General features: G+C 42.6%; 1 pseudogene; it reads left to right on the top strand.

The window, feature by feature from the left end:
• The first annotated feature begins 9,313 nt into the window (after nucleotides 1-9,313).
• Nucleotides 9,314-10,084, top strand: LOC128572649 (S-adenosylmethionine decarboxylase proenzyme 1-like; annotated as a pseudogene).
• The last annotated feature ends 10,565 nt before the right edge of the window (nucleotides 10,085-20,649 follow it).

Raw genomic sequence — 20,649 nt, 5'->3', positions numbered from 1 at the left:
TTTAATGTTGTTAAAGCAGAGTCATATCCTGTCTTTCCTTTGATCCTTCAACAATCTCTTAAGGCAAATAAGGTGAGACAAAGACAAAGACATGGATAAAACAGAGTTTTATCCAAGTGTGGTTGATTGCATTAACTTCTCCCATTGAGAGGTTGAGTATATTTTCCTGATCCTTGATTCTGTGTTTGACCGTGTTATTTGCTTTAGCCAACAGGGTGTTAGCAGACCCGGCTAAAGCTGAGGCTTGAATTCACTTGGGGTGTGTGCCTGCATGTTCCTGATTATCCTCTAGCTCTTTGGAACATTGCCATGAGGAGGACAGATAGTCCAGGCTGACCACATATTTCGAGAAGAAAGATGGAGACATGTGGAGTAAATCTGCTTTGGCTAAGATGTCCCAGCCACCCACAACCTGGAGCAAAGCCTGCCATCTGACCTGAAGCTCCATTAACTTAGTTACATGTGCTTGTTTTGAGCCACAGAATTTGGAAGATTGTTACACAGCAGTAGCTAACTGAGACATCCAGAAAAAAAACAGTAAGTGGTAGAACTGTAATTAGAATCCAGATTTTCAAATACATGGTTTTACATACTTTCAGCTAAGCTAAGTGCAGGAAGACATTTATTTGGGTGTGAAAATACCTTAAGACTGAGACTTTTGTAGGCAGGAACCAGGTCTCTCTCATCTTTCATTTCTCAGAGCTTACCTAGCCCAGTACCTACTCAGGAAATGTTTATTGCATGAGACAAAAATATTACTAATATGACTCTATCCGTTAGTCTTATCTTACAATTTCTGGTTAATAAAGATAAAATCCAAAGAAAGATATATTACATATGGTCAGTGAAAGTCAGCTTCCAAAAATAGGTCCCAGCAACTACACAAAGAGGGCACAACCGTCATTTTCTTTTTCAGACATCTGTCCATATGTGGCATATTTCCTCTCTGAAGAAAGATCAAACCCCATAAAATGCATCATTTATATGCCACTCCCCATTAGGAAACAGCATGGAGACCACTAATGAGAAGCAAAGGCTGAAAGAAGAGTTCCACGAGTCGGTTTCAGGCCAACTGTGGTGAAGACGCACGGCTCTTGGGAAATTGCACACATGAAAAAAGAATAAACAACATGCCTGATTCCTGTGGGCCCCCCAAGCCTCACCCACCATCCCCACATTCCCAGTCATCACAACAGCTTGAAGTGGAGAATTTGTAAAACCCACATGGAGAGCTTTTTCCTCTGATTTTTTCTTCTCAGAAGTCCAACAGTGCCCATGAAGGTAGCCGTGACATTTGCAATTTTCCATGCACCAGCCCATTTCAATTTCTTTCCCGGTGCTGCTTCCATGGTATGGTAAACCTCCAGCTCTGACAATAATTATAGCCAGGATAAAATGAAGGGAGTAATAGGAACAAAGCGTTGCTGTAATTGCCTTTTCATTATTTTCTAACAGTTAGTTATTCAGTCACAGGGAAAAATTGCACAGTAATTGACTGACAATGGGGAAGCAAATGCCGAATCCCACAACTGTGATATTTTTGCTTGTTGGGCTTTAGACCTTTTATTCATATTTTGATTAAACAGCTGGAGCATTAAACTGACATACAAATGTATCCTGGGTCAAATTCTGATGCATTTGTTTTCTGCCCCATTCAAAACGTTGAATTTAAACTCGCGCATACAGTAGAACTGTGAATACTGTAGTCTATTGACTTTCAAATCAATCCCTTCTCTTTGCCCCAGTTCATAAAGCATGGCGGGGGTAATAGCCCACACATCATGCAACACATCAGTTTTTAGTTGGATATTTTGAAAAGAAAAACTTGAAATCACAGGATGCATGTTTTCTGTATTCATATTTTCCTCCAATTTGACTTTCTCAATCAAATATTTACTCACACTTCCTCCTACAGGTAGGGAAACTGAGGCACAGTGTGAGTCATCCAGCTCTGTCCTGTTCTTTATGACTAGATACCAGGACCCTGGCTTTTCCTATTCTATCAACGCTGTCTTCTGCCTCCACATTACCCCACAAGAAGGGAACTAGAGAAGTAAGAATGTCCATGGATATGACCTTTTCTCGGATTATTCTAGGTATCCAAGGGCCTGGCCGGGAGCAATGTGTGCCATGAAGCCTGGGAAATGTTTGATGCTGATAGACTGAGAAGACCCCCTTCTTATGGTTCAAGCTTAGGGACCTTCTTACTCTAGTGACACACATATTATTTTGACTAAGCTAGCGGTGTTTAGTTGTGTCCCATTGGAGAAGAAGAGGTAGCTGAAAAAGTGCACCCCTCCACTTGTCGCTATGTGCTTGTGTGCTTGTGTCTTTCAGGCACTTGTAAGGGCAGAGGGACAAATTTCCACAGGGTCTTCATTAAAGCTGGAGATGGAGAGTGGCAGATTGCATGCACATGGCCTTGAACCCATTTCAATCAGTAGATAAGAGACAACGCAGCCCATATTTGGAGGAACTGGTTATGGACAGGAAAGGGAGATGGAAGGGGGATATTTGGAAAAAGAACGATGTGATGTATGACTGAAAACAAGGACATAAACTTGGTGTTTCATACACGTGATCCCATTTGATTTTCACTGTAGTAAATTTTATTACCCAATTTCACAGATACAGAGATTAGCTCTTAGAGAGATTATATGACTTACTGGAGATCATCAACCTAGGAAGTGGCAGACCCATTGATTCAAACCCAGAAGCTCAGCCTTGACCCTTTGATCTTTAGCTCTTGTAAATTACTGGAACTTGCCCGATTTCTTAAGTCAACCCACAGAACATTTATTTGACGCCTATCCTCTCCACTGCACCAAGAGATTCGAAGATGAATTAGAAGTTCTTGTCCTCCAGGAGTTTAGCATCTCCTGGTGACAACCATGAAACAAAGCATGAATCAATCAGTCCAAGGAATAGGCTGCTCCTCTGATCTTGGTGACTCAGTTTGGGTTCCCTCCAGAAGCAAGAACTAGCGCATTTGGGAGGTGATCCCAAGAAATGTGGATACACAGGTAAGGAGTGAGACCAGAAAAAAGCTGGAAGCCACTAGTCCAGAGCTGCTTTGGGGGCATTAACTCTTTGTACTTCTCCCAGGGTTCACCAGTAGCCAGGAAGAAGCCCTCAGGCTGAGATTTGCAGGGGTTTTCAGTAACCATCCTTCATCCTTTTCAGTGAGTACCAGAGAGCTGCCAGAGGGGTACTGACAGCATCTGCCCCAGCCTTGCAAAAGGACCCCTTCCCTAAGTTGTTTCCTGTTCCCTCAGACTTTACCAGTCAAGCCTAATAACCAGACTTAACTAGCCTGTCCCCAGGCCTCACATCCACCATCAACAGCTGATCCTGAACTTGAAGGACTTGAAGGCCCTAGGACTTCCCACACAACCTGACCTGCCTTCCACAGCCCACTGTGAAAGCCCTCACCCTTCATCTGCCAGGAAGATGGATTTGAGACTATCCTCCTCTTCTCCAGATAGATGTCTTTTGCCTTAAAATGACTTACTTCCTTGGAAATCCTCTTTATCTCAATTGGCTCTTTACGCAGTGAGTGACATGACCTAGGCTGGATCCTGTTTTGGGTTCAGTAACAGGAAGCAAAGTATGACACCAGGGTGGCCTTGCTGAGCAAGACCCCCAAGGTGAAGGAAAGGGCCTTCTCGAGTAAGATGCCGCATCGGGGCATAACTCCAGACCATCCCTCCTCAAGGGCCGCCACGCTCTCTCTTTGAAGTAGGAATTGCCTGAGATGCCAAATTCAATCTTAAGAAAATCAGTGTCTTTTATACAATAATAAAGTCCATATTCCTGTCCTGGCATTCAAAGCTCTTTACAATCTAGTCCTAGATTACGGCTTGACACATTCTTATTAACCCACCCTGGGCTCTGTGTCCTGTTCATAGTCACCTGCCTTTGAGGTCATATCAGTCCTTGCGAGTCTCAGCTCTCAGCCCACCTTCTACACTCAACCTTTCCTCACCAGTTTGGCTGGAGGAGACCTTCGCCCCTTGCTCCTGTACCCTGGCCTGACACTCTTATGTAGCCTCCAGCCACTTGCACAATAAAAGCCACATGCCTTTTATACATTTCCAAAATCCTCAAAGCTTCAGAAACTCTAATAGTTTTGTTTTTGTTTTTATTGGGTTTATTTTTCACTTTTTAAAAATCTTCTATGGTAACAAAAATTGACCTAAATTAACATAAAACTATTTATAGTTTTTATTTGATTTAGTTACACATTTTACTGATAAATATTTATGTTTAGCAACAGAATGCAGCCCCAGACCTTGCTGATATTTTATGAGTGATATGTATACCGTATTTCTTTTCTACAGGCTGAACAATCCTGAATTATAAAACACATATTTGACCCAAGGGATTCAGTTATGGGTTCATAAGCTTGTAATGATAAAAATAATAAATAAGAATGGATGCTAGTATAATCCATACTATTCGAGGTACTTTACCTACTTTATGCTTTTAATCCTCACAAGGACACGATTAGGTAGGTTCTATTAATGTCCATATCTTCCTAATATCCCTCGGAGGGAAGGTTCAGAGATATTCTGTAACTTGCCCAAGGTCACCTCTCCAGGAAGTGCCGGAGCCAGGGTTTGAACCTCTGGCAGTCGGGCAGAGTTTAGGCTCTTCCTGCCGCACTGTACTGCTGCTTCTTGCCTAGCCTTGAGGTTGTTCAGAGCAAACAGCCCAGATTTGTCACCTGCCTGTCTCTTAGGGGGTCTCTTAGGCAGGGACTCTGAAGTCCCAGCTCTGACCTCCCAGCCCAAATCCTACTCTGGCCCACCACTGCCAGGATCTCATCTCCCTGAGATACTCTTTCAGCAGCTTTTTGCCAACTTTAATGGTCTCCAACCACTCTAACTGCACAGCCTCAGGTAGAGTGCAGGGTGCCTGTCACAGCCTAGCCCCAACACTGGCGCAGACTGAGCCCCAGCTCTGTAGCCCTTTCTTGGGTACCTCCTCTCAGCAGCCCCCCCAGCTTCACCACCACCCCTGAGAGACATCTCGCAGCCCTCCTGCTCTGCCTGTCCCTCTAAGGTTAGAGACCATGCAGAACTGTGTCCTGAGCACTCTTCCAGGACCTTGCTCACGGTAGGATGTTAGGGACATGTGGTAATAAAGAACTCCACAAGGAAGGTCAAGGCTAAGCTCCTTGGCCAGAACACCCATGAATGATCCTGGCTGTGAAATGACTCTCCCAAGGGAGCAGCAAACTGCAGCGTGTACTTCCATAGTGCCGGGGCTAGGGTTCCAATTCAAAGGAATTGCATCCAGACTCTGAGCTCTTAGCTATGATGACAACTTCTCGTTAACTACTATTTCTGCATCAGTCACTAATGGTCAGCACTTTATAGGCCTCAGCTATGTCAATCCTCACAAGAACCTAACGAGGAAAGTCCTGGCACTGTACCCTTTTGTCCTATGAAGAAACCCAGGCTCTGAGAAAGTGACTCGTCTAAGACTTCAGACCTACTCCACTAGTCACCTATTACTGCAATAATGGAGTAACAGCTTCCAAACCCAACAGCTTAAGGAAATAGCCCTTTGTACTTGCTTACACAACCATGGGACAGGGCAGCTTTCTTAATCTCGCCTGGGCTCCAACAGGCTTGCCTGCCATAGCAGGGTGGTTCAGGTCTGTTCGGCCAGCCACACATCTTCTTTGGCTAGATTGGACATGTTTTGGTCATAGGCATAGCAGAAGCACAAGAGGGAAAACCTGATCACCTAAGCCTATACCTCAGATCGTATCACACACTAATATCCATTGGCCAATGGAAGTCACATGGCCAAGCCCAAGACCAAGGACATAGGAGGTACATCTGCCCCACCATGAGGCCATGGGATGCAGCATGGCCAAGCCTGGCGTCAGTGGAGGAGAGAGGAAGTATGCCCATTCCCAGGATGTAAAAGAAATGAGGGCAGAAAGAGCCAGAAATCACCCAGGGCTTCCATGCTCTGAAGCCTTTTGTCTCCAGTATTCTCTTTGAGCAGTAAAAAATATTTGGGACTAAACATTTAGTCAAATAAAAAGCAATGTCTGTCGGGAGGCTGAGGCAGGAGAATCGCCTAAGCCCAAGAGTTAGAGGTTGCTGTGAGCCGTGTGACGCCCTGTCACGCTACCCGAGGGTGGTACAGTGAGACTCTGTCTCTACAAAAAAAAAAAAAAAAAGAAAGAAAGAAAGCAATGTCTGCACTGTTTATTGTGGTTTTGCCCTTGACCTTTAGTCAAAAGATGTAAAGCTCCTCCTACAATACAGGGGAGATGGTAGGATAGCCCCAGCTGTGGTCAGCATGGCTGAGTAGAGGGCACCCCCAGTTTACAAATGAGATAGGGTTCACAGGTTTGTTCTTAGGTTGAATTTTATGTAAGATGGAGCAGGTGCATTTACCTATTACCTGTAATAGCCTCCGTTCATAAGTACAAGTTGTACAAAAGATGGATGTTTGTAACTCGGGGACTGCCCGTATGTTCTCTGCCACGCTGACATCCTTCCTTCCACATGTACTCAGCGCCCTGAGTTTTGCTTCTCTCTGGGATTGAGACCTGTCACTAGAGGGTTAACTGTCTTCCCCCCTCTCCCCTCGTGTTGCCACACAGCCTCAGAATGCAGCATTAAGGTCCAAAGCAAGCGTACCTTGAATGCTTTGCTTGCATGACCTGTTTTCCTGTGTCTACAAGAGACAGAGATTCCTAAATTTTGGAGCTGTGTTTTTCTACCAGGAGAGAGAAACGAATAGAAAAAGCTCCCAGTGGATTAATTTATTTGTATTTTGTTTTAGCTCCTGACATTTGGAAAAGACTTGAAGATCTTATTATTGTTTGCGATTTTGATCTGCTTTCTAAGATGACAGATTAAACCACGGAATCCTAGAAAACAGACTTGTTATTTTCCTTTTCGGAGGTACAGAGTCTGGACGTGTTCTCGCCCTTGCCAGCGTGGCCATTCCTCAGCTCTGGGGCTGTCACTTATCACCACCCTCACCCTGGCAGACATTGCAAATAGATCCCAGAACTGCTGCCCTTGAAGCCCAGAAACGGCCTCGTGCACTTCAGATGTAGTCCTCAGGAAAACATTACTACTCGATCAGAGTTAACACAACCTCATAGCCATCCTTGCTGTATAACTTCAGAGAAATAACTTTATCCAAGTATTTGTATAATTCTGATCAACACAGTGCCATTTCTTATTATTTTAGCTCTCATCCTCAGTCTCCACGTCTCCAAATGTGCATGAGCTGACAGCTCCTTGGTGGAGGAGTCAAGAGTCTTCACCATCTGACACTTCCACTCCCCAGGCTGGGTGTCTAACCTTTTTTCTTCTCTGCTGCATGTTGGAAAAAGATGAGTTGTCTTGGGCTACACGTCAAAAGCACAAACACTAATAAAAGTTGATGAGCAAAAAAAAGGTCTGTACATGATACCCGATGCCATAGACCAGTGGTTCTCAACCTATGGGTCGCGAACCCTTTTCTCAATTTATAACAATGCAGCAATTAGGAAGGTTGAGAACCACTGCCATAGACAAACAAAAATGTCCTCACCTAATCCACATGTGGCCCGTGGGCCTCGGGTTGGACACCTCTGCCTTACCCTTTGTGATAGGCAAAATTCTAACTTGGCTCCCAACATTCCTATCCACTGGTATATACACCTTGGTGTAGAAGGAACCTGTGAATGTATTAGGTTACCAATTAACTGACTGTGATTAATCAAAAGAGAGTTATTCTCAGTGGGCTGTTTAGGTAAGCCTTTGAAAAGGGGATTGGGTCCTTCCTGAAGTCTGGGAGACTTTCCTGCTGCCCTGTAGTGAAGGGTCTACACAGGGGGCTGTGAGGCAAGGACCTAAGGGCAGTGTTCAGAAGCTGAGAGTGTTCCTTGGCCCTTAGCTAATAAGGCAACAGAAACCTCAATCGTATAATGGTAAGGAACTGAATTCTGCCAACATAGAGATCCATTTTCACAAGGCTCCTGATTTATAGAAATATTTACAACCTGCTAATTAATGATAAGTAGAATCTTTGGTGAGGAACATCACCTTCCATAGAAAGTAAACACACACAGCAGCTATTAGTCACTTAAATAAAGGCCAGATTCCACTAAGAAATACATTTTGGATAATGAGAAACTGCGGAAGAAATATTTGATGAAGGGGTGTGATAGAAAACAGTTAGGCTTATTATGAGATAAGATTAAGACTCTAGGAGTGTTGGCTACTTCTTACAACACTGATGGAATTGAACTGAGAAACGTAATCGGTGGCCTATCTGTCTTATGGCACCGGAAAAATATAATGTAGTTAGGTACATCATTCATCCTTTCCCAACCCTCCTCTGTTCCCAAGGTCAAGTCCTGTATCCCCAAGAAATCAGAGCATCTTTTACTCTATGGCATGAATGCTGCTCTCCGAGGCAGTGTGTCTGGTAGCAAATACTGGGTATAGATAATAGAACCATAACACATAGGAAAAAACACAAAAGAATATTCATTCTGAGAGCCCAGAGAAAGAGGAGCCTCTGAAAGTGACTTAACTGCAGGACACAGAAAAATTAGAAAGCTGTTGAGCATTTAGAGTGCCCAAAGACAGCATCATCTTTTTTAAAGAAGGAGCTGAAGGCCATAGGCAGATATAAAGAGAACAGACAGAATATCATAGCACCAGAGAGAGCCAAGAATTATAAGCAGGCTTACACAGTGTGGTGGGCGACCCCAGCCAGCGCTCTTCTCTCCCTAAAGGGGAAACAGCGGACTATGAGAGCCTGAGCTGCATCTGCCTCTATTTCCAACAGACTCATGGTCAACTTCTGCTCACAAAAAGAAGCCAGGAAAAATTTTATGAGTAAAAAAAGTTAATATAAAATTAGAGCAAGAAAAGAAATGTTTCTGTTTAGAAACAGCTGAAACAATCCACGGAGGCAACGGCGATAGCAGTGGGAGATAAGGCTTAATTTAGTTGATTTTCTGCAGTTGCAGGTTGTCCACTGGTCTCACGGTGATGGAAGTGCACATTCTTTCAAATGGAGGCAGAAGCTGCTGGGGGGGGGTGCAGGGGGAGGAAATCTCTCTCTCTATTATGGCTTTCCCGGCAGCAACCTAATGCCAACCAAGAATCTGGGGATTTTCCCGCTGTCCTCAGATAGGAGTGGGACATATTTTTGAAGGATGTGCAATGTTCAATCGCAAGTGTAACAAAAAAACGGACAAGCAGGAAGCTTATATACTCAGTGGGAATAGCATGTTTGTCTCCAAGAGATGCTTCATTTTGAAGACATGTGGTACCACCCTCTTGACGAAAGCGCTGGCTCTGCTGTTGAAGCTTGCTAGGGATTAGCGGGTTTGACTCAATACAAAGCTTCTTTTATTCCCACAAAAATTTCATGACATCTTCTCACCAAGGGTACCCACACCAGAATTTCCAGGAGAAATAGAGTTTCTAAATACAATTTTCTATGGGATGTATGAATTCTGTATAAGTTGGTTCTTATATACTCTGGATTTCCCAGAGAGTTGAGTCATCAGTCAGCCAAATCAAACCCTAGAAATTCTCATGAGTAGGCTTGGCCCGGAAGTTATGGACCAGTTCTTCATGAAAGATGGTGTTACTGCAAAGGATGTCACTTATGAGAGTGGAATTCATGACCTAATACCAGGTTCTTTCGTGGATGCCACATTGTTCAATCTTTGTGGGTATTCAATGAATGGAATGAAATCTGATGGAATTTACTGGACTCTTCCCATCACTCCAGAACCAGAATTTTCTTATATTAACTTTGAAACCACACTTACGTCAGACCTCCTGTGATGACCTGATCAGGAAAGTTGTAGAAGGCTTCCAGCCAAGAAAGTATGTGACAACCTTACCTGCTAATCAGAGTTCTAAATGTCCCATGGTACTTTCTTTGCTCCAGAAGATTGAAGGGTTTAAACATCTTGATTGTCAGAGTGCTATGTTCCATGATTACAATTTTGTTTTTACCAGTTTTGCTAAGAAGCAGCAACAAGGGCAGAGTTGATTAAGAAAAATAAGAAAAAACCCAAGAGAAGAACACATGTAGAAGGTGGTGGCTGCTTTCTAGATGTTAATACTGGGGACCACACTTTCCATAACCACCACCCTAGACGTAATGATAGTGAAACCATTTTGAATTGTGTGCATTCCCATATGGGAGTTAGATCCCCTGCATAAAACCCTCTTCTGTGTTTGGGTCTTCTATGACATTCCTCCTGGGTAATTGAAGTGTGTGTAGGAAAAGCTTTTTTACTACAATGAAACTTTAAAACAACAAAGAATGATAAGCAAATTAAAATCTACATTGGAAGCAAGTTATGGCCAAACTGACCCCCCAAAAAATAAAGTCAATGACTCAGGTGAGAAACAATCTTGAACAGCTCTGTCAGGACCAAGAAATGGCAACCACAAAACAGCAATACGGGTCCAACCTATGGCACATACAGGTTCTGAGGAAGAAATGATCAACAATCAAATAATAATCAGAGATGAATTTCCAGAGCTGAAGAAGATCTGAGTTTGTAGACATGAACAGCTTCGTCACATTTAGGGCAAAACTAGAAAGGAGAGAGACTCAAATTAACCCACAACCTGATCTCAAATAATTAAGAACATGTATAAAGAAAAAAATGGCATTATATAAAATAGAATGAAAGTCGGGTTGTCTCCAAAGTTCTGGGAAAACCCAAATGCCCAAAGACAGTGGAACAATTTCTATAGAATTTACCCATAGACTTTGTCAGGAAATGCTATAAAACCATATTGCACATACCTATCCAGGTTGTCTTTTGTATATGAAGGTATCAGAAAGATACCCCTTTTTGATGGGTATCATATGTGAGACTCTGAAAAAAAAATGAAGGAAAAGAAATCAACATGTAACAGATACTTACTGGACATCTTTAATAACTCAGGCATCGTTCTAGGTACTGAGTGTGTAACAGGAATCAAGACAGATGGAGTGTCTGCCATCAGGTGACTTATCTTTTAATAATAATAAAACTAATTGGATAAATAGATATTTGGTACAATACTAAGTAGATAATACTGTGAAGACAAAGAAAAAATAAAGTGACCAAGAATGAAAAGAGTTGTTATTTTTAGACAGGGGGTCAGGAGAACCTCTCTGAAGAAGGAACACTAGGGAATAAATAAAAGAGCAAACCACAACAGAGGAAGCAGAACTTAACATACAATAGGGAGGAAGCTTGCTCGCCATGCTTGAGGAAGAGCAGAGGAGACCAGCATGATTTAGTAGAAGTGGAGGAAAAGAGATGGAGGAGGTAAATTTGGAGAGAAAGCTGAGGAGAAGACCAGGCAGAACCTTGAACTAGGATTTCATCTTGGGCTTCATTTTGGACACAACAGGAAGCCATCATACGGATTTCATCCAAGAGCATGTCATGACCTGACTTATGTATTAAAAAGATCACTTGGGTGGTGCCTGTGGCTCAGTGAGTAGGGCGCCGGCCCCATATGCTGAGGGTGATTGGTTCAAACACAGCCCCAGCCAAACTGCAATAAAAAAATAGCCAGGCATTGTGGTGGGTGCCCGTAGTCCCAGCTACTTGGGAGGCTGAGGCAAGAGAATCGCCTAAACTCAGGAGTTGGAGGTTGCTGTGAGCTGTGATGTTACAGCACTCTACTGAGGGTGACAAAGTGAGACTCTGTCTCTACAAAAAAAAACAAAAAAGATCACTTGGGTATTGGAGTGGAGACAGGGAGGGAGGGAAAAGGGCCTACAGAAGTTAGGAAAGCTATTGCCATAGCCCAGAAGATCAATGATAGTGACTTTGATTAGGGTATCAGCTGTGAAGCTGACAAAATGACCATATTTGGAATATATTTGCAAGATGTTTGCTGATGGATTCAATGTCCTGTGTGCCAAAAAAAGAGGAGTCAAAGATGATACCAAAGCTTGTGACCTGAGAAATAGGTAAATGGAGGTGCCATTTTCTGAGATGGGAACACTTGGAAAGGAGCATAGAAGAGGAAAACTGTGAGTTTCCATTTGGGATATGTTAAATTTTAGGTGGGTGTTGAACATAAATGCTAGTTGGAATGACATTAACTATTGTAACATAAATCCCCACATTTCTGTGACTTAAAACAAGCTTATTTCACACTCATGTAAGGGACCAGTGAAGGTATTCCTATTTGTTTATTTATTTATTTATTTATTTATTTTTTATTTTTTTATTAAATCATAGCTGTGTACATTAGTATGATCATGGGGCACCATAAACTTGGTTCATAGACCATTTGACACATTTTCATCACACTAGTTAACATAGCCTTCCTGGCATTTTCTTAGTTATTTTGCTAAGACCTTTACATTCCATATTTACTAAGATTCACATATACCCTTGTAAGATGCACCACAGGTGTAATCCCATTAATCCCCCTCCCTCCCCTCTCTTTCCCCCTTCTCCCTATTCTTAGGTTGTAACTGGGTTATAAAGATATTTGTACCAGAATGTTTATTGCAGCCCTATTCATAATTGCTAAGTCATGGAATAAGCCCAAATGCCCATTGATCCATGCATGGATTAATAAATTGTGGTATATGTACACCATGAAATACTATGCAGCCTTAAAGAATGATGGAGACCTTACCTCTTTCATGTTTACATGGATGGAGCTGGAACATATTCTTCTTAGTAAAGTGTCTCAAGAATGGAAGAAAAAGTACCCAATGTACTCACCTTTATTAAGGTATTCCTATTTGATGAGGGACTTCCACATGGTGATGCAAGGACCCAGGCTCCTTCCATCTTGTTGGTCCACCCTCCTCTAGGGCTGCATTCCTTTGCAAATTCCAGATAGCAAAGAGATAGTAATAAAGGCACATAGGAAAAGAAAGAGTAACACAGCCCCACCTAGATGCAGGGGGTTGGGAGGTGGGAAGGATAGTTCTTGGCCAGGCAGCAACTTCCTAGAAACAAATAGGCTATGGAAGTAGGCACACAACTCTTGGATGGGAAGCCATCTCTGTCACAACATCCAAGTGAAATGTTGATTGCCAAGTAGAGCATAAATGTGGTAGTTGGGGAAATGTAAACATGGAGTTATTAGCAGATAGGTGATACATAAAACCATAGACACTGGATTAGACCATTAGGGAATGGGTTGACAAACCGCAGGACACAACCTGTGCCTTTTTCCATTAAAGTTGTAGGGGAATGCAGCCACCCTCACATGTTCAGGTGTTAACTGCAATGGCTGTCACACTGCAACAGCACCACTGCTGTTTGTATGTCCTCCACACATACATCCATAATAGTTTGTATGTCCTCCCAGAAAGTTTATCTGTCCATCTATCCACCCACCTATGCATACACATACACATCAATGTCAAATATTTGCATATACATTATCTGGAGTATATATGCACACCTTGTTAGGTCACACCATACATATTGCTTTATAACTTACTTTTGGCCTTTAATATATCATGATCTTCTTTCCATAATGGTGTGTGTAGGTCTCTCTCTCTCTCTCTCTCTGTTTTTCATAGTCTAGTATCCTGGTGTATAGATTTCTCACAAAACAGATCCCTGTTCTTTGGCTTATTTATTATTTCTGTTGTTTAACTCTTCCAATGTTGTAATGAAGATCCTTATTCATGGTTTTGAGGCATTGGTATAGTACAAATCTATATTTAAGATAAAAGTTCTAGGAAGTAAATGACCAGGCCAAAGATACAGACTTCTTAAAATTTTAATAGTTATTGACCAATTATCTTCTGAAAAAGTTATGCCAATATGCATTCCTACCAACAGCATATGAGTGATACTAGTTTTATAATCACTCAGGGTGTAAGATTGATACGAATATGCTGATTCAGTAATATGTTTAAGACATTGAGTAAGGCAATCACTGCACTATGTATGAGAGTTTGACTTTGATTCTTTAAAAATATGGGGCAGTGCCTGTAGCTCAGTCGGTAGGGCGCCAGCCCCATATACTGAGGGTGGCGGGTTCAAACCCGGCCCCGGCCAAACTGCAACCAAAAAAATAGCTGGGCGTTGTGGCGGGCACCTGTAGTCCCAGCTACTCGGGAGGCTGAGGCAAGAGAATCGCTTAAGCCCAAGAGTTGGAGGTTGCTGTGAGCTGTGTGAGGCCACAGCACTCTACCGAGGGCCATAAAGTGAGACTCTGTCTCTACAAAAAAAAAAAAATATATGATCCATACCATAGTTTTTAATATGCTATATTTATCTTCTGCAAATATCACTTAATTTAAAAAAGCATTTTATAACTCGGTCTGTAAATCTGAATTGGCTTCAGCATGACTGCGTGCCTCCTAGGAAATCACATTGAGGTATTATGATACCTCACTTTGCCTTTCATTGTGACATATACAAAATGGCATATTAAATATATATATTATGTGATAAAGAAAATCTTTTCTACTTTAAAATGCCTACCATTCTTCTCCCAGGTCCTGTTGCCATGCAAATGTTGCATAATGGCTCTTAGTACATTTTTTCTTGCAGCTAGATCTTTATTAAAGTCAGTCAAAGCCTGTGCTTTTCATCTTGTGAATAGGCGTCATAATTATCTAATGCAACTACTCCAAAAATCAAATTAGTAATTAGCTGAACCAACTGATTGGTAAGACTTCCTGGATGCTACTCTTTAATGTTGAACATTTATTTTGTGCTTGAAGGATTTGTTTATGTGTTTCCTGTGGGTGATGAGAGCTTTTCGATAATTAGCTCCTAAGGGATGTCATATTCTAATAGTTAAAGAATAATTACAGCCTTATGAAAAGTGAAATGGCTTCGGCTTCCTTTTGTTGTGGTTTAATTGTATGCAACAAGTCCAGAGGTGTCTCATTTCAAAGTGTGATAGTGAAGATGTAGCTTTCATTAAAAATAAAATTAATGTGAATTTGGTAAAAATGGCAAATTGGTATACTTTTTAAAACAAACAAGAAAATCACCCTATTAAAACAAGTCTTGCATTATTTCATTAGTTCGTAATTTTGATGGCGGAGTGAAAGGTTGTAAGGTTAGAGCTACCATGAGATGGAATTTGGTGAGAAAGTTCACATCAAAAGGCGTCATGGGGGGAGATGATGTAATGTACCATTAATTAGCACCCACCACGAAAACGAGGAAAAGTAAAATGACAGGCTAGTTCTCACAGATCACATAGTTTGGGACTGAAATGAAGATAAGACTTACTTTAAAAGTATATATTTTTTCAATGCCCTTCCTGTTACTTTCAAAAAACTTGCTTTTTGAGAAAAATATATTTTAAATCAAACTACATAAAGTTTCTTTTAACTCCAAGAAAATGTAAGTGATAAATGATGCTACTTTATTGCAATAAAGTAATACATTAGTCAATGTTGCTGCAACAATGCTATGTAATAAACCACTTCAAAACTCTGCACCTGTGGCTCAGTGAGTGGGGCAACGGCCCCATATACCAAGAGTAGCAGGTTCAAACCCAGCCCTGGCCAAACTGCAACAAAAAAATAGCTGGGCGTTGTGGCGGGCATCTGTAATCCCAGCTGCTCGGGAGGCTGAGGCAAGAGAATCGCGTAAGCCCAAGAGCTGGAGGTTGCTGTGAGTCCTGTGACGTCATGGCACTCTACCGAGGGTGGTAAAGTGAGACTCTGTCTCTACAAAAAAAAAAAAAAAATAGCAAGCATTTATTTGTCATCCACGGGTCTGTTGGTGGGTTGCACTTGTAGGCTGGACTCAGGTCTGCTTCACGTATCTTCCTTGGACCCGTGGTTACCCCCAATCTCATGATAAAGGGAAAAGAGGTACAAAGCCCTAGTTAAAATGCATAAGGACACGAAGTTTCTGCTAGACTCATGCCCACCCATCTTCCATTCATCAAAGCAGGTCATATGGCCCTGCTGGTCATATAGCCAACATCAATGGGATGGGTAGAGTGTTGTGCCCAGAATCAAGAAGGAAGGATGGGCCGTGTGCCTTGGAAGCAGCCACAGTGTGGTTTGGAAGGAGGAAAACAATTGTACAACTGCCTTGGTCAAGGGACATCACCCATTCCAGAATCACTGATCTGGCTATTAAGCTTCCCAAATGCTGGAAAACTTAATATCCCCAGGGAAGCAACCCTTAACCAGTGATGGATGGGAGTTGATGTTTAAGCACTCGAGCTTCCTCACCCCTTGCTTGGAACAACTCTGAAGCATTCTGCACCCCTTCCTGGGATTCACCAGCAGAACTGAACCTGAATGGCCCACAGCAGTACCTGTTTGAGAATGAGCCCCTCAGCAGCTCTTCCACTTCCCGACTCACTTCCCCACTCCTCTACAGGTGCTTCCTGGGATCACAACCAAAATAAACCACATGCACTCAAACCTTCATATCAGGAACTGTTTGGGGGGAACCCGACCCAACACACGGTACACCTGCACAGCTTGCTATCTTGTTGCTACTTGGTGTATAAAGAAGCTCTGTGCATTACCACTGCTTTCTTCAAACAATTCCTCTCATCACAAATAGTCTATGAACCATGCTGACGGGTATCTGTCTTCGTCCACCTGTAGGTAAGAGTCTCCATGACATCAGAGCCAGGCGCCTGACTCATGGCTGTTCCAAAGGTCTTGTCAGCAAATGGAAACAGGGCAAGCCTGAATGTGCTTGATTAACCTTTGGGCGGAAGGGCTCACTCTTGAAATGATTCGGAGGAATTTCTGTATCTTTTGGCATGCTTATCAGATCTCTTTCTTCCCTCCCTTCCTTCCTTCCTTTTTTCTTTCTTTTTCTTTTTTGAAACAGAGTCTCACTCTGTCACCCTGGGTAGAGTGCTGCGGTGTCATAGCTTACAGCAACATCAAACTCCTAGGCTCAAGGGATCCTCTTGCCTCAGCCTCCCAAATCACTGGGACTACAGGCACCTGCCACAGTGCCTGGCTAGTTTTTCTATTTTCAGTAGAGACAGGGTCTCTCTCTTGCTCAGGCTGGTCTTGAACTCCTGAGCTCAGGTGATCCACTCAGCTTCTGCCTCCCAGGAATGCTAAGATCACAGGTGTGAGCTATCATGCCTAGCCAGCCAGATTTTTTTTTTTCTTAACCAAATGAACAAAATAAATCTTTTAATTGAAGGTCCTGCCATTCCTCATATGGAAGCTGTTGCAAAAGAAAAAAAAAAAAAACACGAACCCTCTAAGCCCTGTGGTTTTCATATCTTTATTTCAGATGAGTGACTAGTGGCAGACATTTTGTACAAATCTTTGATTTCAAGATACAATCTACTCTGAGACATGCTGTCACTTGACTAACAGTTCCAGTGTGGAAAGGGACACTGCACACTTCAAATGGGCTCTAATGGGCACCTTTGTTCAGAAACATTAATATGTACATCAGGGAATGAAGGAATTATGGGGGTGGAACCTGATGAGTGATGGTGACATGACTGCATGGGTACAGTTGGTGGTGGCTGATCTTTGTCACTTTGGGAGCAGGTAGAGATTGGTGGACACTTAGAAGGGCCATGGTGGCTCTATTAACCTTCTACTGCCATGGCCAGTGTCAAGGAGGCAGAAACTGCCATAAATGACCTCTCCATCTTGACAAAGGAACTGATGTAATGCCTCACTTTGGGGTCTTACAGGAATTCTGGTTTTATCTGACTAGCCTCATCCCCCACCTGGCCACATTTGTCACTCTTCACGTTTGTGGGTTGACCTTGTCAGTACTTTCCACCCCCAGAATAAAGAAGTAATGAAGTTGATGGGATGTCAACGGCAGCATGCTTTGCCACATTGAGGACTGGTCCAGAGATTAAACTCCTTAGTCAATCCAAACAAATGAATCTTCCCATGGCAATTTACTTTAGAGCAGACTTAATGTGTTTACTTTTTGTATTACCTGCGCCATCTGTTATCTATTTCCTTATGGGGGAAGGGGAGGTAGCCATTCATAATTGTCTAAAAAAAACAGTAAAAGAGTCAACATTTTCATGCACATTGATCTTGTAACTATACGAAAGGTGTGACTTTCCAATGCAATAAATGAGTTATAGGCACAATTTTGCAAATGTGTGCCCTTTCTAAAATTCACAGGTTCCTTTAGATGCCAAAGGGGTTCACAGCCTCCTTTATTATTATTATTATTATTATTATTTTAATTACTGATTCATGCTTCTTTAGAGACCCAGGCTTGGGGAAAGTATTTACCCCACAGTGAATATAAGAAAAGTATTTCGAAGTTATTAAGGAAGATTGTTTTGTCATCTGGAAGATGAAGGAGGTGTCCTTGTGGAACTGCACCCTCCATACCTAGGGGATGCCCCGCCTTCCTGGAATCAACCAACCAAGAATCAGAAATATTCTCCCCAAAATTGCTCGGTACTGCTGAACACGTAGAGACTTTTTTTTCTCTTGTCACTGTTTCCTAAACAATACAGTATAACAACTATTTACATAGCATTTCCATCGTATTAGGTATTCTAAGTAATCTAGAGATTATTTAAAATATACAAGAGGATGTTCATATGTTATATGCAAATACTATGACATTTTATATAAAGGACTTGAGCATTTATGGATTTTGGTATCCCTGGGAGGTCCTGGGACCAGTCCCCCATGGATACTGAGGAACAAACATATTAACTGGACTATTCATTATCACAATAATCCTCACCACTCTTCTTATACAGGGGTGGAAATAGTCAGCTATTTGGTCCAATCACAAATGCACACTCAGTAAATTAATAAGGTTTTCCTGCATATTGTCTTTGCTCTTTTTGCACAAATCTCAATTACACTCAATTTCTTTGTAAACAGTGGATAATCTTGCAGGAATGTTCTCTCCCTTGGTTAGGGACAAGCTTCTCTCTGCAGTGTCCCTCCTCACCCCAACCTCTAGTCCTAGAGTCTTAACATATTTCCCTCTTTCAGAACCTGTATAATTGGAAGTTCCTTTGTGATGCTAAAAACTAACCTTTGTTTCTTCAGGCTTTTAGGAGGAACACTTACCTTAATCCTCTTAGGTCTGCATGCCTTGAAGTGATAGCACTGGGGAAGTTTCAAGTTTCAAGGAGAGGCTCTCCTTGGACCTGGTCAGGTTGACCTTTCAGCGGATTCTTGCCCTATCACCCTGGTAGGGGAGCACTTTACAAAGATTTTCTGTTCCCATTATTGCTCTGTGCCGGTATATTTATGAATGGTGCACTTAACAGAAGGGGGACGGGGCAGAGAGGATTCAAATCACAATACCTTCTTTCTTTCTGTTTGTCTACTTTTTAAATACCAACTATTTTCCCAATCATGGAGATGTTTTCTTTCCCTTACTTCTCTGTTTTAAGGTTTCAGAATCCTTCTTATTTCATTAAAATACTATATTCCCAGGATCAGGCTTGTGCATTTGATAACATGCCATGGTGTTCCTGATCTGGCATTCAAAGCTGTTCCTAAGTCCCTTATACCTTCGCCATGCCATCCCTCAGCAAGACGCCTTGAAGATACTCATCCCCCAGAAGCATTTATTATGCACCTGGCACGGCCAAGGAGAGTGTGAGAGGTGCAATTGCTGAGCCAGAGAAATTCAGGGAGAGCAACTGTCAAAATTTGTTTTGGGTGTATTAACAACTCCCACTGGCTATTATTTGGGATTTAGTGAAAACTCATTTAATACTCAATGACTGGTCCATCGTCTTAGGATATTAACCAATTTAAAATACTGGTCTCAGGCCACCACCTGCAATGCAATCATTTAGCAGAGTTTGTTAAAGATGTGATTTCTCACACCCTGGATCCGCTGAGTTGGAATTCCTGGGAGTAGAGAACAGAACTTCTGTTTCAAGCAAAGTCTCTCTAATGATTCCGCTGCAGCTGAAGTTGGAGAACCACAGTGCCTCTAACTTCTCGATGTATCCCCGTTGTGACTTCTGTGTACCCATTCTGAATCTGCTCTCTGGTCCCTGCTCCCTGTCCCGACAGCAGTGTCCCAGAGAGAGGAGACATTCAGAGCTTGTGTTGATTTTTCCTGTTTGAAGGGCATTGATTCTCCCACTTCCGGCAATAGGACCCAGATTTTCCTTGCCTTTTCTTACTTTTTCTTTTTTGAGACAGAATCTCACTTTGTTGTGTAGGATAGAGCACCATGAAGTCACAGCTCACAGCAACTCCAAACTCCTAGGCTCAAGTCGTCCTCTTGCCTCAGACTCCCAAGTACCTGGGACTGCAAACAACTTCCACAACCCACAGCTGGTTTTTCTATTTTTACTAGAGATGGTCACTCTTGCTTAGGTTGGTCTTAAACTCCTGAACTCAAGGGATCCACAGGCCTCAGCTCCCAGAGTGCTAGGATTACAGGCTGAGCCACCCGGCCCAGCTGTCTTTCCCACAGTTAATCAAGGGATCAAACCCCGACCCACAGCCTCGCACCAGAGAGGTTAGACACGTGATCAGGCCTGGCCAATCAACACAGTCCATCCTTCTGCCCTCCCATTGGTTCAGGGGTGGTCACATGACTAACCATGGCCTATGAGAACCAACCTGGGGGGTTTGTGGTTAAAACGGAAAAGCAGAGACTCTCCTTTGGATGGGACTGCCGACTGCCAGCCTGGAGCTGCCGCAGAAGAGGCAGGGTCACCGCGCTTCCTGGTGGGGAGGTTTCAC

Source organism: Nycticebus coucang, chromosome 2 (genome assembly GCF_027406575.1).
Source record: "Nycticebus coucang isolate mNycCou1 chromosome 2, mNycCou1.pri, whole genome shotgun sequence".
In the NCBI taxonomy this organism is placed as follows: domain Eukaryota; kingdom Metazoa; phylum Chordata; class Mammalia; order Primates; family Lorisidae; genus Nycticebus; species Nycticebus coucang.
Note: the sequence above shows the minus strand (reverse complement) of the source record. Positions and strands in the feature narration are given on the sequence as shown.